Consider the following 25,811-nt stretch of genomic DNA (forward strand, 5'->3'; position numbering starts at 1 on the left):
CATTACTATTACAACACATGTGTTCATTTTCTTCATTATTAGTCGATTTTTTTGTTGTTGGACGAATGCTCCGGGCCAGTGGTTACAATGGTGGGACCAGTGATAATACAAGTCTGCGGTGGGCCGGCGCTACCGAAGTGGGCCGGTCGAGAGTCCCGGGCTGATTTGTAGTTCCAGTCCGCCCCTGGGTGCGGTCAATAACTTTGTTGAGCTTGTTTTTAGCTCTATTTCCATCTCACTGAACAAAGTCCCTGTATGTGAACGGGTTCAGCTGATAAGGCTGGTTATGAATCAGAGGAGGAGCTGCAGACAGGTGAGGGTGTTAAAGTCCAAGTAGAAGTCAGACTGCCAGACACCATTTTACAGCTCGAGGAGCAGGAGGACAACAGGGTGAGTGTTAACACCAGGATCTGCTTTCTAACACATTATTTACTCTGTTTTACTGGATGTCAGAACATCAGCGTCCTAGAGTCCAAAGAGACTTCTTCAAGTGGTGTGAACTGGTTTTATTTCCTGTTTTCTGATTCTTCAAAGCAACATAACATGCGACAGCCCAGCGCAGTCAAAATGGGGAGCGGCCTGTCGGAAGTCTGACTGATTTGATGTATTTGAACCAAGTGTTAAACTTTACTGTCGGCTCACAGACCGTAGTGGAGGAAGCAGGGGTGACTCTCTGCAGTCTTCCAGGGCCGAAGCAACAAACTTCGGCCTTTTCTCTTTTTTTCTTCTTCCTCTACTTTGTTCATTGTATGATTGTTCATTGGTCTTGTTTGTTGTGAGTGTAGTTTAGTTTTTTCTTCCGTGAGAGAAGCGTGTTTCTCTGCAGGGATGGCTTCCTGTGAGATGCCGTCCCTGCGACACGGGGTGAGGGTGAGCCCTCAGGAGAACAGGACGGTGGAGAGTGTGCTGCTGGCGGTGGGGGAGCAGGTGGGACACGGAAACATCTCCGACGCATCCCGCATGAATAAAGCTGTGGTAGTTTTTGTAAAGAAGCAGGAGTTGGTAAGCCAGTTAATTGAAAGTGGTTTAAACATTTCAGTTTATACAAGTGTCCCCGCTGGCAGTGCCTTCTACCCGGATTACCATATCGGGAGTCCCTCAATTTATTCCCAATGAAACGCTGGAGAAAGAGCTCAAATGCTACGGGAGAATGGCGAGTGGTTTCCGCACGGTGAGTCTGGGCTGTAAGGACACCAAGCTGAAGCACGTTCAGTCAGGTGTTTATGTTTTTGGATTGCACATCACAAACACTGGAATGGATGTGTCTTTCCGTATTAAATATGAGGAAGGTTTCTACATGGTGTATGCGAGTGCTGGCAGTGTCAAGTGTTTTGGTTGTGGTGATGTGGGGCACAAGAAGATCGCTTGTCCGCAGAGACTGAAAGCAGCACTTCTATTGGAAGGAAACATTGTGAATGAGAGTGGAGAGGGAACCAGCGGGGTTGCTAGGCCCGTGCGGGGAGCTACCGGAGCTACGGCCCCCGTTTCCGGGGCTGACGTACTCGTGTCTGCAGCCGCCGTGCCCGCGCTCGGTGCAGCCGTGTACGCGGCTGCAGTGCCGGGGGCCGCGGTGCCCGCTCCTGCTACACTCATGCCCACTCCCGCTGTACCCACACCCGGTGCAGCCGTGTTCGGGGCCGTCGTGCCCACACTTGCTGTGTCCAGTGTAGCCGTGCCTGTGCCCGTGCTGGCAGTGGCGCCTCCAGAAATGTTTCATAGGGGTGGCCAAATGGGGCCACTGAAAATCTTGGGGTGGCCCACCAAAACCAAGCATTTAATTGTTGTAAAAGTATAGACTAGATGAAAACAATGGCAAAGAGAATCACCTACTGATATACTTTGGTTTCTTATTTTACATTTTCTGATACTATTCATCTGAAGTGAATATAATACGGATAGTTAACATTTTACTTCAAACAACATTTAAAAGAACCTTGTTTTGTGTTATGCATACATGTGTTGGTGATTTATTGTTTTGTTTTTTATATATGCTAGTTGTTCTTTCCTTTTAAAAAGACAAATACAGCTTAATTTAAATAAGTTCCTTTATAAGGCACAGAATGTTCAGCATTCTCAACACATACAATACACAACATGTTCTTCAGTTATCTTATGTCTCTAGGTCAGTGGTTCCCAAACTTTTTGTGCCCAAGGCACACCAAAGGACAAGTACAAATCTCATGGCACACCTATTGTGCAAAATAGCCCTTATAACACGTGTTATTATCACTCATATCATGTAAAATATCTGTAAATGTGCATAATTATTTACTAATGCCAAATAAAATGTGACAAAGACAACTATATTACTCGTGAAATATTTATAATAATAATAATAATAATTTCAATTTATATAGCGCCTTTCACGAAACCCAAGGACGCTTTACAATGGGAAGTAACAAAAAAAAAAGGTAATAATAAACATACAGAGCAATAGCAGGAAATAAGTGACTGTAAATTAGTTGAGGCCAAAGGCCTGAGTGAACAGATGGTGTTTGAGGTGTTTTTTGAAGGTGTCCAGAGTGTCTGCATTCCTGATTGCAGAGGGCAGAGAATTCCAGAGGGTGGGGGCTGCGACACTGAAGGCTCGGTTGCCAAATGTTTTCAGCTTGGAGCGCTGGATGGAGAGCAGCCCTTTGTCAGAGGACCGCAGGTGACGAGAGGGGTGTAGGGCTGAAGGAGTTCAGAGATGTATGGAGGGGGTAGGGAGTGGAGAGATTTATTATTATTAACGAAATATTTCAGAAATGAATTTGAAACGTTATCAAATTAGGCTTCATCAAAGCAGCAACACACTCATTTAAACCAGACAGGTCACAACATTAAAAATGAGACAAAGGAAATTCAGCACAGAGAACTGTCAATGCAAGCAAGCTGCATTGTCCATGGTCCTGAACTACAAATTATAAATGTAACATTTCAGCAGAGATGGGGTCGTTACTAAAAAAAAGTAATATATTACATATTACATATTACTGTAAAAAAAAAAGTAATATATTACACTACTTCGTTACTCTCTACATAAAGTAACTCGTTACTTTACTCGCAGGGCCGGCCCGCCCCTCCCTGCAGGCAGATCATGCAGACTGCTAAAGTTTCAAATGTTCTCTTTAGTTCAGTTTCCATTGTCTCAAGACTGATCCAGATCCTGAATGTTTTCCTATCTGACCGTGGCTGTCCTCTGTCTCCTGCTATCTGTATATTTTTGCGCAGTCTATCTCTGCTCACTCTGTTGCGTCGGCGTGTTCTCCTGCGTGTTGGCCATGTGTTGCACTGGAACCAGACACCGCAAAGACTTCAGCCAAGCACGTACGAACTGCGCATGCGTGAGTGGCAATAACTCTCCTTACCAGCAGGCGGCGGTAGTGTGTATTCGTCATTCAAAACAGGCAACAACCGGAAGACAGAGAAGAAGAACAGACTGATATCAACAAACAACAAATAGCGTGTGCGGTAGCTTCACCTTAGCATGTGTTCTTTGCAGGTGCTTGTTGAGGTTTGACGTGGTGTTTACAGCAGTGGATAACAGCTTCTGGCCTGGACACAGTTTGCACCTCACCTTCACATTCCTGTCTATTCTTCGGATGAACTCAAAATAATGGGCATACCTCCACCCCTCGAGAGTTATCGCTGACTCAGCCATGTTTATGCAGCACTGCACGTCGAGATGTGGACGCGCAAGTCGCGCAGATTCCGTACATATAAACCTACAAAGTACTGATACATACGGTGGCCCTGAAGTGCAAGACACCACAGCATTTTAGAAAACACCACAGCATTTCAGAAAACACCACAGCATTTCACATTGGACGGAAAGGGTATTCCTTTAGGGAGAACACTTCTTGTTTGTGATTGGACAGAGCCAGCCAGAGAAGCACTGCTGTGATTGGTTGTTTTTGCTGCCAGTCAAGAAATGACGCTTCGTGATTGGTCAACACATCAGCTGTTAGCTGTTAGCACTCAGAGCTCACAGCTCCTCATATCTGTTCAGAAACTGGACAAAAGTTAAACATATACAAACCACAGACTGTCTGTGTCATGGAGAATACAGTCGCTGCTTTATTTATGTCTGTATGACGTTGTGAGCGTGGACGGAGCAGCAGGTTAGTTTAGCCTGATGAATCCGATTCCGATAGGATTTACATGGAAATACGGCCCGCCCCCTCTCCAGCGTCTTGTTTGAATGACAGGAGTAAATACAGAATTAATGCTTTATTAACTCATGGTTTGTAAGGGGCTTATCTCCATGTAAATACTATGGTAGACCACCCAATATTCGCATCGCTCTAATCGCTCGAGTTTCACCGCGGCTGTCAGCTGTGTTTGCTCCTGTCAATGCTGTCATTCAAACAAGAGGCGCTGGAGAGGGGACGGGGCGTATCTCCATGTAAATCCTACAACAAAATGAACATATTTGACCGTGATTTAATTGTAATACACGTTTCAAAGTGATGCCGAAGTAACTACATACTGATAACAGGACTGCAAGGAATCTGGGTGTTATCCTGGATAACAACCTGTCCTTCACTGCAAATATCGCTGCTACAACCCGTTGCTGCAGATACACGCTTTTCAACATCAGGAAGATACGCCCCCAGCTGACCCAGAAAGCGACGCAGCTTCTGGTCCAGGCTCTCGTCACCTCACGCCTAGACTACTGCAACTCCCTCCTGGCTGGTCTACCTGCATGTGCCATCCGACCTCTGCAGCTCATCCAGAATGCAGCGGCTCGTCTGGTCTTCAACCTTCCTACATTCTCCCACACCACTCCGTTCCTCCGCTCCCTCCACTGGCTTCCAGTAACTGCTAGAATTCACTTCAAGACATTGGTACTTGCGTACCATGCTGCGAATGGATCTGGCCCTTCCTACATCCAGGACATGGTTAAACCGTACACCCCAGCACGTGCACTTCGCTCTGCATCAGCCAAACGACTCGCTGCACCCTCACTGCGAGAATGCAAGAAAGAGCCAAAGGAGCTTTAGTCCGAGCCCGTTTCACCAAACTCCAGGACATAGACGCACCCACTGCCTTCTTTTTCAGTTTGGAAAAATCAGTGGTAAAGAGAAAACAGACGTTGTGTCTGCGGTAGGGATGTCCCGATCACCTTTTTTTGCTCCCGATCCGATTCCGATAATTTGATTTTGACAATCTGCCGATACCGATTTTTCCCGATCCGATCTTTATGCAATGCATTAAGAGAAAAAAAAGGTAACGGATAACGGCTGGTCATCCAACGCGATGAATTCAGCTATCTTGGCTGTTATTGTGTTGGCCTTTTCTCTGTTCTGGGGCAGTTTCTCTTTCCTTTTGAAAGTCTCTGAAAGTGTTGGTTGTTTCAGTGCCGTTACCCGAGTGGCCGCTGTGTACTCGTCGTGTTGTTGTTGGTGTTTGTTTCTCAGGTGGCGTGTTAGATTGGTCGTGTTGAACGTAGCTCTGTTCTTTCCACCACGCGGAACCTCCGCCTTGCAAACATTGCATCTGGCTGTTACACTGCCTTCGCTTTCAATTTTATAATACTTCCAAACTCCTGACATTTTCTCTGTCCCGAGTCACCAGCTGAACGTAGCCTCTCGTTAGCTTACTGCTACTATTAGACACTGCGCCCACTCTGTTGCCAGATTTGAGAGAAATAAGCAACCAGGTCTATGAAAAGAAGCCCAAAGAAAGCAACACATACATGATGTTGTGTAATTTTAAACCAAAACGAAGTCCTCAGGATGACTTTAAGACGTGAACATGGTGATTTTTGTTTTGTAACATTAAATACAAAATAAAAAAAATTATAAAAAAAAAAAAATCCCGATCCCCGATTTTTTTCTCCCGATCCCCGATTTTTTGAAAATCACGTGATCGGGGATCGGAGCCGATCACGTGATTTTCAAAAAATCGGGGATCGGGAGAAAAAAATCGGGGATCGGGATTTTCTCTAGTCTGCGGCTTCCTGAGGGAAAGGTGACCACGGAGCCGGCTGAGATGAGGAAGCATGCAGTGGATTTCTACACGGATTTGTTCAAGGCTGATGGATGTGATGTGGACTCTGCTGCAGAGCTTCTGCAGGGACTTCCTCAGCTGAGCTCAGAGGAACAGAACACGCTCAGCTCTGAGCTGACTTTTGACGAACTAACTGCCGCTGTGTCTCAGATGGCGTCTGGAAAGGCTCCCGGAATAGATGGATTATCATCAGACTTTTTTAAGCACTTTTGGAGTCTTATGGGACAGGACATTTTGGATGTTTTTAAAGAATGTTTTGAAGAAGGGATGCTCCCAGCTTCCTCCAGGCGTGCAGTTCTCTCTGTGCTTCCTAAAAAGGGAGACTTGACCTCTTTAAAAAACTGGAGACCAGTGGCTCTTTTATGTACGGACTACAAAATCCTCTCAAAGGTTTTATCAAACAGATTAAAACTTTGTATTGGTCAATTGATTGTTGTGGATCAATCATACTGTGTGCCAGATAGGTCGATGCTTGATAGTTTGTTTTTAATGAGGGATGTGTTTGACATATGTAAATTGTATGATATCAATGCTGGCATCATATCAATTGACCAAGAGAAGGCTTTTGATCGTGTAGATCACAAGTTTCTCTTTACAACACTGCAGGCTTTTGGTGTTGGAGAGGGGTTCCTGTCATGGGTAAGGATTCTGTACCATGAAGCGTTTTGTGTAATAAAAGTGGGGGGAGGGTTGAGTGTCCCTGTGCCGGTTGGGAGGGGGATCAGGCAGGGCTGTCCTATCTCAGGTCAACTTTACAGTATTGCCATTGAGCCTCTTCTCTGCAGGTTGAGGAGTCGACTGAGGGGTCTCTGTTTACCAGAGATCTTCAGCCAGGGTCAACTGGGGAAAGAGCGAGGCTGTTTTAGTGGGCCAGTGGAGAGTGGGGGACATTCCTAGTCTTCCTGGCGGCATCAGGTGGGGTAGACGAGGGATAAAAGTCCTAGGGGTGCAGTTACGGCCCGTCTACACTACAGGCATAAAAAAATCTTGAAGCTGGGCGTGTCTGAAGCTTGGCGATTTCTCGCGCCCAAGGCGACCAACAACCAATCAGGAATCTCCCGCCCGCCCCCGGCATACAAAGCAATAGCAATGTTAAAACGAAGTAAACTGGATATAAAATCCCCAAACAGGCGAAAACCTACCAGTTCCACCCACTGTCTCTGCCACCTCCCTCCATGCCTCGCTCCTCCGGTTTGTATCCCGGTAGATGAACAGAGACTGATCATACAGCACCGGGTGATTCACTATCGCTCAATTTTTTTGAATATGAGGAAATGACCTGCGTAGTCTCTCCCAGCATACACGCGGTTTGATTGGCTAGCGCTTGTACTGTCAGATTTGCATATGCGGGATTTGATTGGCTGATGAACAAGCCTCAAAATGCTCGTGATGCTTGCAAAGCCATGCCCCCCACAATGCAGTTCGGCGAAGTTTAAAAATCTTCTACGTCACCCCATTAAAATGAATGGGCGAAGCGTTGAAAGCATTTTTCGATGCCTGTAGTGTAGACGGGCAGTTAGGGACTGAGGAGTTTCAAAAACAGAACTCGGAGGGAGTGCTTGACCAGGTGGAAGCTAAGTTGTCTAAATGGAGATGGTTGCTACCTCAGCTGTCATACAGGGGAAGAGCTCTGATTGTGAATAATCTCGTTGCCTCTTCTCTTTGGCACAAGCTCATAGTGTTGGCACCACCACCAGGGCTGGGGAAGGAACTATTGCGGTGCCTTGTAAACTTTTTCTGGTCTGGACAACACTTGGTGAAGGCTTCGGCCCTGTATCGCCCTGTGGCAGAGGGAGGGCAAGGGCTCATAGACATTCAGTCCAGAACAGCTGCTTTTAGACTGCAGACTGCTCAGAGACTGCTGTACGGCAGCGGGCAGCGCTGGTTGGATCCTGCTCGGCTACTCCTCAGGAAGGCTGGAAGGCTTGGGATGGATAAACACCTTTTCCTAATCAGGACGACTGAAGCTGACCTGACGGGACTTGCATCCTTCTACAGATCCGTTCTTAACGCCTGGCAGACACTAAAGGTCACACGGACCCCGGACCGGGAATGTGGTTGTTCGAGGAGCCACTCCAAAAGAATGACCTCTTCCCAACTGCAACCTGTTCATCTGCAGCTTTGGGAACAAAGTTTGTTGAGGCTGGAATCACCAAGATGGGTCATCTAAAAAGAACATCAGTTGAAACTCTTTGTAACACCATAAACATCAGGTCTTCCAGAGTGCTACAGAGGATCGTTGAAGACATCATGCAGTCCCTGTCGGCGCCAGAGAGGGCATTCATTGAGGATCCTGCTAGATTGGACACTTGGAAAGAGGAAAATGACTGAGTTTCCCTCACTCACCGTTAGTCCTGCTGTCGGGGAGTGGCAAGAGGAGCGTGAAAAACTTCTCTCACTTAAAAACTCCAATTCTGGGCAGTTTCAGTTCCTGTGGGAAAAAGCAGCTGTACCAGTGCTGTGTCAAGACGCTTAACATCAGTCTTCTGGCTGAGGTCAAGGAGTCGAAGTGGAACGAGTTTTGCCCTTCAGCTTTTACCCCTAAAGGCAGGTGGAGGGTCCTGTATAAGCGTCCTGTTGAAAAACGGATGGCTGACCTCCAATGGAGGATTATACATGGAGCTTTAGCTACAAAACAACCTGACTGCTTTCAGGACTCTTTGGGGGGTCAATCATGTTCTATGTACGACAAGGGAAGATGGTACGCTGGAGCTGAATTAAAAATAAAAAATGTGGCTTTGATATGAATATTTAAAAAATAAAATAAAAAGTGTGATGAATTTGTAAGTTCTTTTTATTTAAAATGACTTAAAGGTTTTATTAAAAGTAAAACAAAATAAAAGTCTCTCATTATAGTGTGTGTGTGTGTGTGTGTGTGTGTGTGTGTGTGTGTGTGTGTGTGTGTGTGTGTGTGTGTGTGTGTGTGTGTGTGTGTGTGTGTGTGTGTGTGTGTGTGTGTGTGTGTGTGTGTGTGTGTGTGTGTGTGTGTGTGTGTGTGTGTGTGTGTGTGTCTCTCCAGTGTTACTGGTGTATCTCTCAGACTGGAGAAGATGAGTGGTTTAAAAGATGAGGAAGAGGACACATCTTCAGTCTCCAGCTGTCTGTCTCTGAAGAGTGACTGGTCTAAACAGGAACCTCCAAACTTCAGTAATGAACCTGGACCCTCGGACACAAAGTAAGAGTTTCTGCTGTAACCCGACCTGAAGAGGATCCAGTTTGTATGTTATCTGATTATCTAACCTGTTCTTTAATGATCGCAGTAAAGAAACTTAGTAACAGTACAGTAACAAAGTTTAAACTCTTGATCCCTGGCGTCATCAGCGATAGTAAATAATCTACTACAGACAGAAGTCAAAATGTGCTCTCTGAATGAACTAATGATGTTTAAAACATGTGTTGTTTCCACAGACAGAGAGCAGAGTCTCCAGTCCCCAGCTGTCTGTCTCTGAAGAGTGACCGGTCTATGCCGGAAGCTCCATACTTCAGTAAAGAACCTGGACCCTCAGACACAAAGTAAGAGTTCCTGCTGTAACCTGACCTGAAGAGGATCCAGTTTTTATGTTATCTGATAATTTGTGTGAATGCTGAGCAACAGACTATTGTTCTTCAAATCTTTATCCTTCTACTTTTTTCAACCGATGTTTGCCGTTTAACTCCTTCAGCATACTTTCAGCTACAGAAACCATTCACATATTAAAATGTTCAGCTCCTTCAGGACATGACTGCTATGACTTTTCTTGTTTTGGACATGTATGCTTTTTATGATATTCAGCTTTTTAAACTTTTATTTGTTCAATGTAACCCAATGGGAGGAACCTTCAAATCCTCTTTTAGCTACACCGTGCGCAAAATGCTACTCCTTCCACATACTTTCAGCTAGAGACTTAATTCCTACTTTAAAACTGTCAAAAGACATTCAGCTATTAAACTTGCATTCAGTCTTTTGATATCTTTTACACTTTTTGAAATATTTAACTTAGCTTGGTAAAGAGGCCTTCTTCAGATTTTAACATTAGTGTGCACCACTCGTTAAGTCTAGAGTGCTTTGATCTCAAAACAGAGTGGAGGAGAGCTTGCAATTCGCCTAAACATTTTTTTTAAACCTGCCATAAGTCCCAAACCCTACACTCCTGTGACATCATTTGTTGATGAAAATGTAGGAAAACATCTCTTAGGTTGAAAATTAAAAACATTTAAGTATAGAACTTTTAAAAATGTCTGTTGAGGGCAAGGATGTGACAAAAACCTTTCACATGAAACCCTCTCCTTTCACTGATCACATCTCCATGGAAACCTTTGATCTCTGGACTCAGACACATGTGTTCTGATTAGGAGCTCAGCTCAGACACAGACACACAGACTGGAGTTTAACACTGTCTCAGCCTATTCTATACTATCTGATGGAAAGCTCATACACACTTTAACATTTTCCACATATCTTCCAGATTATTGGGGACATATGGTTGCAGTTCAAAAACATGCAGTTAAAATATGTTTCTGCTTTTCCCAGCGTTTTTACTTTTTATTTTCTTACTACACATTCAAGTCCCCACTGTTCATGTACCCTGTAGAACAGCCAGCCACACTACCTATTACCAGGTGTGACTGTGGCTCTGTGTGACTGCATTGGTCCCTCAACTATAAGGTTGCCGGTTCCATTCCAACAGTCATCATGTTAATATCTTTATACCTTACTACAATGTATCAGCTAGTTATTGCAGGATAACATATACGTAGTGGAGATTGATCAACTATACTTAAACTATTGCGCATCTTTTAAACATTATTGCTAAAAGCCACTTGTTTATACAGCTACAGTCACCATTCAGCTTTTCAAATATTCAGCTTTCTCTGCATTTTCAGCAAAGTTCAGCAACACATTTGCGCAGCTTACAGCATTCACACGCATTTTCAGAAGGAAATTCCTTTTCTAATCTAACCTGTTCTTTAATGATCGCAGTAAAGAAACTTAGTAACAAAGTTTAAACTCTTGATCCCTGGCGTCATCAGCGATAGTATTTAATCTACATACAGACAGAAGTCAAAATGTGCTCTCTGAATGAACTAATGATGTTTAAAACATGTGTTGTTTCCACAGACAGAGAGCAGAGTCTCCAGTCCCCAGCTGTCTGTCTCTGAAGAGTGACCGGTCTATGCCGGAAGCTCCATACTTCAGTAATGAACCTGGACCCTCGGACACAAAGTAAGAGTTTCTGCTGTAACCTGACCTGAAGAGGATCCAGTTCTTATGTTATCTGATAATTTGTGTGAATGCTGAGCAACAGACTATTGTTCTTCAAATCTTTATTCTTCTACTTATTTCAACCAATGTTTGCCGTTTAACTCCTTCAGCATACTTTCAGCTACAGAAACCATTCACATATTAAAATGTTCAGCTCCTTCAGGACATGACTGTTATGACTTTTCTTGTTTTGGACATGTATGCTTTTTATGATATTCAGCTTTTTAAACTTTAATTTTTTCAATGTAATCCAATGGGAGGAACCTTCAAATCCTCTTTTAGCTACACCGTGCGCAAAATGCTACTCCTTCGACATACTTTCAGCTAGAGACTTAATTCCAACTTTAAAACGGTCAAAAGGCATTCAGCTATTAAACTTGCATTCAGTCTTGATATCTTTTACACTTTTTGAAATATTTAACTTAGCTTGGTAAAGAGGCCTTCTTCAGATTTTAACATTAGTGTGCGCCACTCGTTAAGTCTAGAGTGCTTTGATCTCAAAACAGAGTGGAGGAGAGCTTGCAATTCGCCTAAACATTTTTTTTAAACCTGCCATAAGTCCCAAACCCTACACTCCTGTGACATCATTTGTTGATGAAAATGTAGGAAAACATCTCTTAGGTTGAAAAATAAAAACATTTAAGTATAGAACTTTTAAAAATGTCTGTTGAGGGCAAGGATGTGACAAAAACCTTTCACATGAAACCCTCTCCTTTCACTGATCACATCTCCATGGAAACCTTTGATCTCTGGACTCAGACACAGGTGTTCTGATTAGGAGCTCAGCTCAGACACAGACACACGGACTGGAGTTTAACACACTGTCTCAGCCTATTCTATACTATCTGATGGAAACCTCATACACACATTTTCCACATATCTTCCAGATTATTATTGTAGTTCAAAAACATGCAGTTAAAATATTTTTCTGCTTTTCCCAGCGTTTTTACTTTTTATTTTCTTACTACACATTCAAGTCCCCACTGTTCATGTACCCTGTAGAACAGCCAGCCACACTACCTATTACCAGGTGTGACTGTGGCTCTGTGTGACTGCATTGGTCTCTCAACTATAAGGTTGCGGTTCCATTCCAACAGTCATCATGTTAATATCTTTATACCTTACTACAATGTATCAGCTAGTTATTGCAGGATAACACATACTTAGTGGAGATTGATCAACTATACTTAAACTATTGCACATCTTTTAAACATTATTGCTAAAAGCCACTTGTTTATACAGCTACAGTCACCATTCAGCTATTCAAATATTCAGCTTTCTCTGCATTTTCAGCAGGAAATGCCTTTTCTAGTCTAACCTGTTCTTTAATTATCGCAGTAAAGAAACTTAGTAACAGTACAGTAACAAAGTTTAAACTCTTGATCCCTGGCGTCATCAGTGATAGTAATTAATATACACAGAGACAGAAGTCAAGATGTGCTCTCTGAATGAACTAATGATGTTTAAAACATGTGTTGTTTCCACAGACAGAGAGCAGAGTCTCCAGTCCCCAGCTGTCTGTCTCTGAAGAGTGACCAGTCTATGCCGGAAGCTCCATACTTCAGTAATGAACCTGGACCCTCAGACACAGAGTAAGAGTTTCTGCTGTAACCCGACCTGAAGAGGATTCAGTTTTTATATAATCTAATATATTAAACTGTTCTTTAATAATATCTTGTGTGCAGTTTGTACAGAACAAAGGCAGCAGAGTTCAGCAAGCTAACATTATTTTAGGATATTTCAATATGCATTTATAGCATCATTGTATCAGTGGCATAAAAAGGTTTTGAATGGCAAAGATATTGATAAATACTCACTAGAAACTAAATATATCGTCCAAAACATGATTTACTACTTGGGCATGTTTATGATGTGTATTTTAAAGATGTTTATTAATAATAGTGATGACCTGGTGAGCTGGTTGTGTTTAGCATCAGCAGATATAACAGAGTGTTGTGTGATTACATGTCGAGTCAATGCAAAGACCCAGATCCGTGCCTGGCAACACCAAGAAAGTGAAGAGGTGAAATTCATGTCACCTGCGTATTCGTGCAGCGTGACACATTTCATCTTTCATTTAATTTGTATTTGTTCCATTCATGGTATGCACAACTTAATGTATAACAAATATTTACAAAACATGTCTCTATAAACACACCATTAGGCGCTTTCACATCAAGTACTTTATCGTACTTAGTTCCCAGTGCTTAGTAAACTAAAGAGCCGATCGCGTTCACACCGGAGTAAGTCCCTGAGGGAGGATTAGGCAAATGAAGCCTTGAGTTGAGGACTGGCTCCAGTAGAAGCTGCTGGGACTCCCAGCAGCTTCTACTGAAGCCTTCTGAGTAAATCGCCAGAAGCGCCGACACCTCATCACTCCACCGCTCCCATATTTTCTTTTGTGATGCCATAAGTTAGACTCTCTCCGTTTGTAAGCTGGGCTAATGCTAATAATCCGACTGTGGCGGGTAGTCGGTTTTATAACGCAGAGTCACCCAAATACCAAAATGTCTGACAACGCCACCTGGGGAATTTCGCCCCAGGAGATATTTAAATTACACCTCAGAACTAAGAAGGCTCTACAAGTTTATGACTGACACAAGACAGAGACGTGGTTCAATTCTAATGAAAACGTTTTAACAGTTTATTTCAAATGTGAATCACATGTATTTGTTTATTCTTGGCAATTCCTCTGTCATCATCCTGTTGGACCTGTCTGCTGCATTCGACACGGTGAACCATCAGATCCTCCTTCGCACTCTCCAAGAACTTTTCAGAGTTTCAGGCTCTGCACTTTCCCTCCTCACCTCATACCTCAAAGACCGCACCTACAGGGTTACTTGGAGAGGGTCAGAGTCCGACCCTTGTAAATTAACTACAGGGGTCCCTCAGGGCTCTGTTCTTGGTCCCCTCCTCTTCTCCTTGTACACAAACTCGCTCGGATCTGTCATTAGCCTGCATGGTTTTTCATACCACTGCTACGCTGACGTCACCCAATTAATTCTGTCCTTTCCCCGCTCAGAGACCCAGGTCGTCGCACGCATCTCTGCTTGTCTAGCTGACATCTCTCAGTGGATGTCCGCTCATCACCTCAAGCTCAACCTTGACAAGACTGAACTGCTTTTCCTTCCGGAAAAAGATTGTCCCACTCTTGACCTAACAATCAACATCGGCACCTCTGTTGTTTCCCCGACTCAGACTGCAAGGAATCTGGGTGTGACCCTAGATAACAACCTGTCCTTCACTGCAAACATCGCTGCTACAACCCGCTGCTGCAGATACTCACTTTACAACATCAGGAGGATGCGTCCCCAGCTGACCCAGAAAGCGACGCAGGTTCTGGTCCAGGCTCTCGTCATCTCACGCCTAGACTACTGCAACTCCCTCCTGGCTGGTCTACCTGCATGTGCCATCCGACCTCTGCAGCTTATCCAGAATGCAGCGGCTTGTCTGGTCTTCAACCTTCCTAAATTCTCCCACACCACGCCGCTCCTCCGCTCCCTTCACTGGCTTCCGATAACTGCTAGAATCCACTTCAAGACAATGGTACTTGCGTACCATGCTGCGAATGGATCTGGCCCTTCCTACATCCAGGACATGGTTAAACCGTACACCCCAGCACGTGCACTTCGCTCTGCATCAGCCAAACGACTCGCTGCACCTTCCGGCGCAGACTGAAAACTCATCTCTTTCGACTCCACTTCGAGCGATAGAACTATTAACAAAGCACTTATATACTAATAAAGGGCTGGCTTACCTAAAGCCAGTTGAGTAGCACTTGAAATGTTTAGCTCTATGAAGCCTGATGTACTTATATGATTCTGTTTTCTTCAAGTTTGTATTTTGTTGGTCGAACGCACTTAAGTAAGTCGCTTTGGATAAAAGCGTCAGCTAAATGCAATGTAATGTAATGTAAAAACACTTTATATAGAAAATTACTCAAATTAATGAGGGGAAAAAGGGAGTGGGCAGATGCCAGTCAGTGGGAGGCAGTCTAACAGGGCTCTGTCCCACTTACCCACCACCGGTGCTCACTGCAAACCAAAACTCACTACAAACTGTGTCCCAGTGCTCCTACCACTACAAGCCGTGAAGGGAATCAGACTGTGCCTAACTCCACTACAAGGGCAAAGAAACAACAAATGAGTATAAAAGCAGAACAAACAATTATCCAGTTGGTCCAAACAGTAAAATACACTAAAATCCTAAATATAAGACAGCAAAACTAAATTGAAACAAAAACCTAACTCAATCAAAACCTAACTGTAGCAAAACAGCAACTGATACTACCTAGTAGGAAAAAAACATTGTACATTGGATTACAATACAGAAGTACACATTTAAATATTTTAGCTTAGGTAATTATACACTTACCACTACTCAGTATGGTTAATACTAAAGTACCAAGGACCAACACACATCCCTCCAGGTTAACAGGAACTTCAGGCATCACATTTGGCCAAAGGAACGCCAGGTGGACCAGGATAGGCTAATACAAATGAATGTAGTTCAGTGATAATATAAGATGCACATGAGGATTAAGTTGCTGATCAAACATGACATCCAGTATCTGACAATTTACCTACCCTTAAGGTGGCAACAGGCAGGCAGCAAATGAACCAAAGGCTGCCATGATGCCACAGGTGCCTTAAATACCCCTGAGTTAATTAGGGGTCGGCTCTGGGGGAGGAGTTGACCTACTTTAGGTGATGGTGAGTTCAGGGCCTAGAGATAAGTGTGGGACAGTTACCTGAGCCCAGTGTTCCTGCTCCACGAGGAAATAAAATGCCGGCTTCACAAAACTCTTTGGGACGTGGTTTGCAATCCGCCCAGCCAATCAGAAATGGGAACCTTTTTCTCCCATGAAAATACCTGCTCTCTAGCAGGGACTAAAAAGGGGGTTCAAAGGTTCTCATGAACTAAGTTCTAGTTCCGGATTTTTTGGGTGTGAACGCAAAAATTCAAGAACTATCGGAGCTATACTGGGAAAAGTATTCCGGTGTTAAAGCGCCTATTGACCGAAAAGGAGCAGGGAGAAGAAAATCATCTTCATAGCCACACATAACAGTATCGTAGGATAATAAGAGAAACACAAAAACTTACTTACAAAAATACTTAGTTCCCACTTGACAGTTAACGGAAAGAAACAAAACAAAATAACAACAACACCAAAACATCACATGAACAAAGAAAAGTGCAACACCCTCATCTGAGTCCAACTGGAGGAGAAGAGTCTTGAGTTACTAAATCAGCCTACTATCACCTAAAGAATATATCTAGGATTAAAAGACTAATGTCACAGCAGGATTTGGAAAAACTTGTCCATGCCTTTATCTTCAGTAGACTCGACTACTGCAATGGTGTCTTCACAGGTCTCACTAAAAAATCTATTAGGAAGCTGCAGCTGATTCAGAACGCTGCTGCTCGAGTCCTCACTGACACTAAGAAAGTGGATCACATCACTCATGTTCTGAAGTCTTTACACTGGCTTCCTGTGTGTCAAAGCATAGCTTTCAAAATACTGCTGCTGGTTTATAAAGCTTTGAATGGTTTAGGCCCAAAATACATTTCTGACCTCCTGCTAAACTATGAACCATCCAGATCTCTCAGGTCTTCAGGGACTGGTCAGCTTTCTGTCCCCAGAGTCAGAACTAAACATGGAGAAGCAGCGTTCAGTTATTATGCTCCAGATATCTGGAACAAACTCCCAGAAACCTGCAGGTCCGCTGCAACTCTGACTACTTTTAAATCCAGGCTGAAGACTTTTCTTTTTGTCGCTGCTTTTAATTGAACTATTCATATCTTAGACTGCACTGTAACCTTTATCCATGTATTTTTTCTTTTAATGTTTATTTTATTATCTTTTCTTTGTAATGACTGATTTTAAATGCCATTTTCTTAATGTCTTTCGTTTTTTGTAAAGCACTTTGAATTGCCTTGTGTTGAAAGGTGCTATATAAATAGCCTTGCCTTGCCTTGCCTTGCCTTGCCTTGCCTTGAGAGTGACGTTGGTGACGCTCTGCCCTTTGGTGGGAATCAGCTCCACTAATGTAAAGTGTTGATCTCCACAGAGGGAAGAGGAAGAGTGGTGGTCCTGTGGAGGGGCAGCTGTCCAGCTGTGCTCTGTGTCAGGACGTCCTGAAGGATCCAGTCTCTACCAGCTGTGGACACTGGTTCTGCAGACAGTGCATCACCTCATACTGGGAGCAAAGACCTCCATCAGGAGACCCCTCCTGTCCCCAGTGTGGAGAAAGACCCAGAACCAGAGCTGGACTGCAGACAGCCAGTCAGACCAGAACTGTACGAGGTAAGAGGCCGAACACACGCAGCGTCTTATTCCTCTTCCTGGTTCCTTTGTTTCTGAATAGGTGTACTGTTGTAGAGCAGAGACAGTAAGCTGTTTATACAACATTTAAACTCAGTCTGTTTGTTGTTGTTTTATTGTTATAATTAGATTCTCAGAGCATTGTCCTCATTCTCTCACGTTTCCTTCTCTTCCAGCAGATAGTGGTCTGCAGGAGGTTCTAGATGAACATAGGCTCAGTCTGAGGAGGAGATGTGAACGTGTGACTGAAGGAACTGATCAAAGTGAAACCCTCCTCAACAGCATCTTCACTGAGCTCTACATCACACAGGGACAGAGTGAAGAGGTTAATACCCAACATGAGGTGAGGCAGCTGGAGACAGCTTCCAAGAAGAAGCCCCTCCATGACACTCCAATCAAGTGCCAGGACATCTTTAAAGCCTTACCTGACCAACAGACTCCCATCAGAGCGGTCCTGACCAACGGAGTCGCTGGAGTTGGAAAAACCTTCTCGGTGCAGAAGTTCACTCTGGACTGGGCCGAGGGTTTGGGAAACCAAGATGTCCGCCTGGTGATCCCGCTCTCCTTCAGGGAGCTGAACCTGATCAAAGGTGAGCAGTACAGTCTTCTCAGGCTGCTCCATGTTTTCCATCCAACCTTACAGAAGGTCACAGCAGAGCAGCTGGCTGTCTGCAAAGTGCTGCTCATCTTTGACGGCCTGGATGAAAGCAGACTTTCTCTGGACTTCAGAAACAGTGAGGTTGTGTCTGATGTCTCTCAGCAGTCCTCAGTCAACGTGCTGCTGACAAACCTCATCAGGGGGAAGCTGCTTCCCTCGGCTCTCCTCTGGATAACTTCCAGACCTGCAGCGGCCAATCAGATCCCTCCTGAGTGTGTGGACAGGGTGACAGAAGTACGAGGCTTCACTGACGCCCAGAAGGAGGAGTACTTCAGGAGGAGATGTAGTGATGAAGACCTGTCCAGCAGAATCATCTCTCACATCAAGAGCTCCAGGAGCCTCCACATCATGTGTCTGATCCCAGTCTTCTGCTGGATCACTGCTGCAGTTCTGGACCACATGTTGACTACAGACCAGAGAGGAGAGCTGCCCCAGACCCTCACTGACATGTACTCACACTTCCTGCTGGTCCAGACCAAGAGGAAGAAGCAGAAGTATGAAGAGGGACATGAGACGAGTCCACAGCAGCTGACGGAGGCTGACAGGGAGGTTCTTCTGAAGCTGGGGAGGCTGGCGTTTGAACATCTGGAGAAAGGACACATCATGTTCTACCAAGAAGACCTGCAGCGCTGTGGCCCTTGATGTCCACCGATGGCCTTGGTGCACTCAGGAGTTTGTACACAGATCTTCAGAAGAGAGAGTGTGATCTTCCAGAAAACAGTCTACTGCTTTGTTCATCTGAGCGTTCAGGAGTTTCTGGCTGCAGTCTACGTGTTGCACTGTTACACCAACAGAGACACAGAGGTACTGAAGGACTTCCTGCAGAGAGACTTTAACAACAGCAGAGATCAGGATTACCCATCCCTGGATGTCTTCCTAATGGGAGCCATGGAGAAATCCCTCCAAAGTAAAAATGGCCACCTGGACCTGTTTGTCCGGTTTGTCCACGGCCTCTCTCTGGAGTCCAACCAGAGACTGTTAGGAGGCCTGCTGGGTCGCACAGACAACAGACCAGAAACCATCCAGAGAGCCATCAGCAACCTTAAGAAGATGAGCAGTAGATCCTCTCCTGACAGGAGCATCAACATCTTCCACTGTCTGACAGAGATGAAGGACCTCTCAGTACATCAGGAGATCACAGAGTTCCTGAAGTCAGAGAACAGATCAGAGAAGGAACTCTCTGATATCCACTGCTCTGCTCTGGCCTACATGCTGCAGATGTCAGAGGAGGTTCTGGATGAGTTGGACCTGATGAAGTACAACACATCACGGCTGGGACAACGGAGACTGCTTCCAGCTGTGAGGAATTGCAGGAAGTTCAAGTAAGTCCAGATGTGATTAACTTTATAATCTAATGTGGATCAGGAGTTTAATTCAAATAAACACGATAACATTTCTGCTGTTTAAATACTGAGAGCAAAATAAAACCAACACTGTTCTTCTATTTATTTATAATAATAGTTAAACTGAAGCGTTCCTCTCTTCATATTGAGTGATGGAGGCGACATGTCAAACACATGAAGGACTTGAGAGGTTTCTCAGCATGTGATCACAGAACACAGCAGGACTTACAGTTATCACATGTTGATTGTCAGGTCAAGAGGGGGACAATCTTTTCCCGGAAGGAAAAGCAGTTCTGTCTTGTCAAGGTTGAGCTTGAGGTGATGAGTGGACATCCACTGAGAGATGTCTGCTAGACAAGCAGAGATGTGTGCGACGACCTGGGTCTCTGAGCGGGGAAAGGACAGAATTAATTGGGTGTCATCAGCGTAGCAGTGGTATGAAAAACCATGCAGGCTAATGACTGATCCGAGCGAGTTTGTGTACAGGGAGAAGAGGAGGGGACCAAGAACAGAGCCCTGAGGGACCCCTGTAGTTAATTGACAAGGGTCGGACTCGGACCCTCTCCAAGTTACCCTGTAGGTACGGTCTTTGAGGTATGAGGTGAGGAGGGAAAGCGCAGAGCCTGAAACTCCAAGTTCTTGGAGAGTGTGAAGGAGGATCTGATGGTTCACTGTGTCGAATGCAGCAGACAGGTCCAAAAGGATGATGACAGAGGAGAGGGAGGCTGTTTTAGCAGTTTGCAGTTCCTCAGAGACAGCAAGGAGGGCAGTTTCTGTGGAGTGACCTGCCTTGAAACCAGACTGGTGCGGATCCAGAAGGTTGTTCTGATGGAGATAACAGGAGAGTTGTTTAAAGACGGCGCGTTCAAGTGTTTTAGACAGGAACGGGAGGAGAGAGACAGGCCTGTAGTTTATAACATCAGACGGGTTGAGAGTGGGTTTCTTTAGGAGAGGGTTTACTCTTGCCTCCTTGAGACTGTTTGGAAAGTGACCAGAAGTTAGAGAAGTGTTGATGAAATGGGTGAGAAACGGTAGAATATCAGGAGCGATAGTCTGAAGGAGGTTTGAGGGGATAGGGTCCAGAGGACAGGTGGTAGGGCGGGCAGAGGTAATGAGGGTAAGAACCTCACTTGGAGAGAGAGGGGAAAAGGAGGTCAGTGTGTGGGTGAAAGGAGGGTCTGGTGATCCAGCGGTGAGTAAAGGTGAGTCAGAAAAAGAAGAGCGAATATCATCAACCTTTTTTTCAAAGTGGTTAACAAAGTCGCTTGACAGAAGTGAGGAGGGGCTTTGGGAGGGTCCAGGAGGGAGGAGAAGATGGAAAATAGTTTTTTGGGATTGGAATAGGAAGATTGGATCTTATCTTGAAAGAAAGTGCTTTTTGCCTGAGAGATCGAAGCAGAGAAAGAGGAGAGGAGAGCCTGATAGGTTAGGAGGTCGTCATGGTGTTTGGATTTCCACCGTTTCCGCTCTGCTGCCCTAAGGACGGTTCTATTAGCACGCAGTGCGTCATTTAGCCAAGGAGCAGGAGGGGACTGACGAGCCTGCCGAGATGTGAGAGGACAGAGAGAGTCCAGAGAGGATGAGAGAGTAGAGAGGAGAGTTTCTGCAGCAGAGTTTGGAGGCAGGAGTTGGAACGAGTCAGAGGAAGGGAGGGCTGAGAGCACCGATGAGGCAAAGGTAGAGGGGGAGAGGGAACGGAGGTTACGGCAGACAGGTGCAGGATGAGAAGAGATCGTTATGTTTGGAAAGGGGTAGAGAGAATGAAATGAAGAAGTGATCGGATGTGTGAAGTGGGTTTACAGAGAGGTTAGATGTAGTGCAGTTCCTTGAGAATATGAGATCAAGGACATTGCCAGCTTTATGAGTTGGTGGGGACGGAGACAGTGAGAAAGCAAAGGCGGTTAACAGAGATGTTAGTTCGTCTATCTTCCCCGTATGGAGGTTGAAGTCTCCGAGAAGTACAGCGGGAGGGCCAGATTCAGGGATGTGTGAGAGGAGATGATCTAATTCCTCCAAGAAGTCCCCCAAGGCGCCTGGTGGACGGTAAAGAACAACAATGGTTAATTGTATAGGATGGGTTACTGTGACGGCATGGAATTCAAAGGTGGAAGGAGTGAAGTTAGGTAGCTCGAAGAGGGAAAAGCTCCATTTGGGAGAGAGCAGGAGACCAGTGCCACCTCCTCTGCCAGTGGGTCTGGGTGTATGGGAGAAGGAATATGCTGTGGAGAGCTGCTGGGGTGGATGTGTTGAATGGAGTAATCCAAGTCTCAGTGAGAGCAAGGAAATCCAGGGTCTGCAGGGAGGCGTAGCCAGAGATTAACTTTAATCTGAAACGAGGACTTTGGACCACTGAGCAATAGATCATTTTCCTCCTTAGCCCAGGTAAGGCTCTTCTGACGTTGTCTCTGGTTCAGGAGTGGCTTTAATCAAATCAAATCAAATCAAGTTTTATTTATATAGCACATTTATAAACGATTTTTGGTCGAGCCAAAGTGCTGTACATATAATAAAATTAGCCTACAGTAGAGACACTTTACAGCAAATACAACAACACAGATTGTTCAGAATATCAGTATGAGAAAAACGACACCCTCTGTCCTTAGACCCTCTGTCCTTAGACCCTCACATCGTACAAGGAAAAACTTCCGGAGAAAACCCACAGTTTAAAGGGAAAATGGGAGAAACCTCAGGGAGAGCAACAGAGGAGGGATCCCTCTCCCAGGACGGACAGACGTGCAATAGATGCCGTGTGTAAATCGAAGAGATAATACATTTTACAGCATATAGACCGAATGTTAGGAAATGCATGTAAGGCTTGACACGAGGAAGGCTCAGTTGCAGCCCATGTCCTGGATACGACTGTGCGCGGTGGCTCTTGATGCACTGACTCCAGCCTCAGTCCACTCCTTGTGAAGCTCCCCCAAATGTTTGAATGGCCTTTGCTTGACAATCAACACAAGGCTGCGGTTATCCCTGTTGCTTGTGCACCTTGTCCTACCACACCTTTTCCTTCCACTCAACTTTCTATGAATATGCTTGGATACTAGGGCTGAACGATTAATCGATTTTAAATCGAAATCGCGATTTTAAATGATGCCATTATCAAATCGCAAAGCCTGCGGGGGTGCTAGAGACGGGAGCACGTTGATATGACCTTCCTAGCCGGAGTTCTGGCCGCATTTTACAATAAACTTCCGTTGTGTCGCTTAAAAACAAATATCGCAAATCGCAATCGCATTAGATTTTTTCCCAAAATCGTGCAGCCCTATTGGATACAGCACTCTGTGAACAGCCAGCTTCTTTAGCAGTGACCGTTTGACCGTTTTGTGACCTTGCATCGTTATGTTCAGATTATTCAAGTGCTCTGAAATATCCACCATAAATGCAAGGTCCTGCAGCCATTCTGGGTTTTTTAATTCATGCGCTGGCTTACCCTTTTTCTCCATGAACTGTCCAATTTCCTCGCGTAGATCTGAAAATCGCTTCAGCACGGCACCTTGGCTCAACCACCTTACTTCAGTGTGATATGGTAGGCTACAAGTGATGTCTTTATCACTGAGGAGGCTGTTAAACTGACGGTGATTCAGCCCTCTGGCTCCGATGAACAGTTTGGACAACCACTTTCATGACGTGATCCATTTTGAACGACTTGCAACACAATGCCTCCTGGTGCAAAATACAGTGGAATGTCCAAAAACTATCTCCTCCATTTACTGCTTGTACTTTCTCCCTGAATATCGTGGCAACACCTGCTTTTTTCCAGATCATTGATGGTGCGCCGTCTGTAGCCAGACTGACAGCACGGGTCCAGTCCACTCCGACCCTGTCCAGTGCTTCAATGAGAGCGCTAAAAATGTCATCCGCTTTAGTGGTGTCTGTCATTGGAACCAACTCAAGGAACTCTTCGGTGACCGTCAAAGTCTCATCAACACCACGAATGAATATGGCCAGTTTAGCAACATCTGTAATGTCAGTGCTCTCATCGATTGCAACTGAAAATGGCTGAATTTGGCTATCCAATTCCACGATATTCTAATTTATTGAGATTCCCCTGTATGTGTCTGGTTTCTGCTCAGCGCATTCTCTCCAGCATTTTGAAGTGAGGCTTTGTTTGTATTCACTTTGAATCTGGGGTGTCTTAAAGGATGGAATTAAAAGCTTCATGTGTATTCTTTCCAGTAGTTTGAGTTGGTTGTCTTATGAATGTTTCTGCACGTGTTCCCAATCTACTGGTATATTGCAGGATCATTCATTTCCCCATTGATCTGTTGCATTAATAATACTGTGTTCATCTTGATTTTTTAATTGTAATATTTTAACCTTCTTAGTTAGAAATGTTGTTTCCACTCCAGGGTCATAAACTGTAAGCATGTATTTTATGAATGTCTTGAAAAGATCTCTTTTTTAAATGCCGGAAAGATAACTCGTCACTTGAAGAATCTGAATAAATGGTATTTGAGTAAATCATATTGTAACGAAAGCTGTTCAAAGGATTTCACGTCTTTATCACCGAACATTCGTCCAAATGTCCTCAAGCCCTTAGAAGCCCATAGTTTAAACATGTGATCGTCTTTGTTAAGTTTGTTAGGAGGGAAGTCTTGATCAGTTCGCATTTCTTTCAAGAAGATTACATCTTCAAATAGTTTTTGATTACGACAGACTTCCCTCCAAACCTTAAGTGTAGCAACAACCCATTTTTTAATGATTACTTTCTAGTAGTTTCTTTATCATTAAACACATGAGTTTTGATCACAATATGTTCGAGTTTAAAATCAGATCTATATTATGTCCCACCAACAACAGAGTAATGTCTTAATGCTGAGTTACTGGGAACATCTGATGGTATCAAGTTGGTTTGTTAATTGTGTTTGTGTGCGCAATAAATGCTCAGATGCTCAGAGAAGCCAAAACATCCTTCATCCATCATTCACATCCAAATATTAATTAACATTTAAATATGTACATCTCTAATATCGTCAAGTGGTTCATTTAATTTCTGTTTCTTTTGGTAACAGTCAGTGACAGCAGGAGCACAGACATGTGATCAGATCACACTGACAACACATTACACTCTATTATCATATATTATTATATATTATATTAAATGGACTCATCAAATGATTGAGGTTAATGTTTCCTCTTTTTTAACAAATGTTGTAATGTATGTTTTATTATAGAATGACTGGCTCTGGACCCTATGGAGTCTCAGGGCCTGACTGTGAAGTTGTGGTCTCAGCTCTGAAGTCTGACCCCTCCCATCTCAGAGATCTGGACCTGACTTACAAAACTCTGGATGATTCATCAGTGAGTCTGAACCCTCTGATGGATTCAGGAGTGGAGCTGCTGATTTCTGGACTAAAGAGTCCAAACTGCAGACTGGAGGCTCTCAGGTCAGTTCACTGACTGCAGTTCATATTGATCTGTTTGTGTTATAATTTTATGAACTTGAACAAATACAATGTTATTTTTATTTGTTCCGTTTTTGCTAATGACTGAATATCGATCAGAGTAACAAAGAGAAGGCAGGGGCGGATCGGAGGGGGGGCAGCTGCACTGTAGATCCTTGCCCCCCCAGCTGCCGCACTAACTTTTGTTTCCCTAAAATTGTACTTGTAGAAACAAACTACTATTTCCACAAGTTTCTCAAGCAACGAAACAAGCAGTACATTAATTAAAAGGGAATCATTAAACTGCGGAGCGGCGTTCACACAGACCGCGGCTCACAGAGCTGCAGAGAGGGAACGAGCTGTCCCAGCACCTGAAGGTGGATCAGCTTCCCCTGGGAGCATTTCCCCTTCCACTAGTTTTGTTTTTACTAAGGACGAGAGCTTGAAACAAAATATTAATAAAACCCTGCCGTTTAAATCGATAGCGTTTAACAGACGGTCGCTGTTTGGAACGCTACGTTACAAAATACTACGCAGACAGCGTTAGCTGGGAGATCGATCACTTTGCTAAACTATGCGGTACTATTAAATCCACGTAAACTACACATCACAGAAATGAGGCCAGATACATTACACCAGGATACGTCCTTTACCGTATAACTGGATCTAAACACAGCTGCCTGTGTGCGTTTGATCAATACTTTCTTATGTTATATTTATTATATGCTACTTAGCTACATGGACCTAACGTGTAAAGTTATACAAGCATTTCTACCAGTGCTTTTCACAAGTAGACTCTTGCAGACAAATATGTATTGAAATGTGTTGCTGCACAGCTCACCTTTAGCTCTCTGAAGCGATG

At 44.3% G+C, this 25,811-nt stretch overlaps 1 pseudogene; it reads left to right on the forward strand.

The window, feature by feature from the left end:
• The first annotated feature begins 190 nt into the window (after positions 1–190).
• On the forward strand, positions 191–24,965 carry LOC117442440 (protein NLRC3-like; annotated as a pseudogene).
• Positions 24,966–25,811: the final 846 nt, after the last annotated feature.

Source organism: Pseudochaenichthys georgianus, unplaced genomic scaffold (assembly GCF_902827115.2).
Source record: "Pseudochaenichthys georgianus unplaced genomic scaffold, fPseGeo1.2 scaffold_429_arrow_ctg1, whole genome shotgun sequence".
Lineage (NCBI taxonomy): Eukaryota > Metazoa > Chordata > Actinopteri > Perciformes > Channichthyidae > Pseudochaenichthys > Pseudochaenichthys georgianus.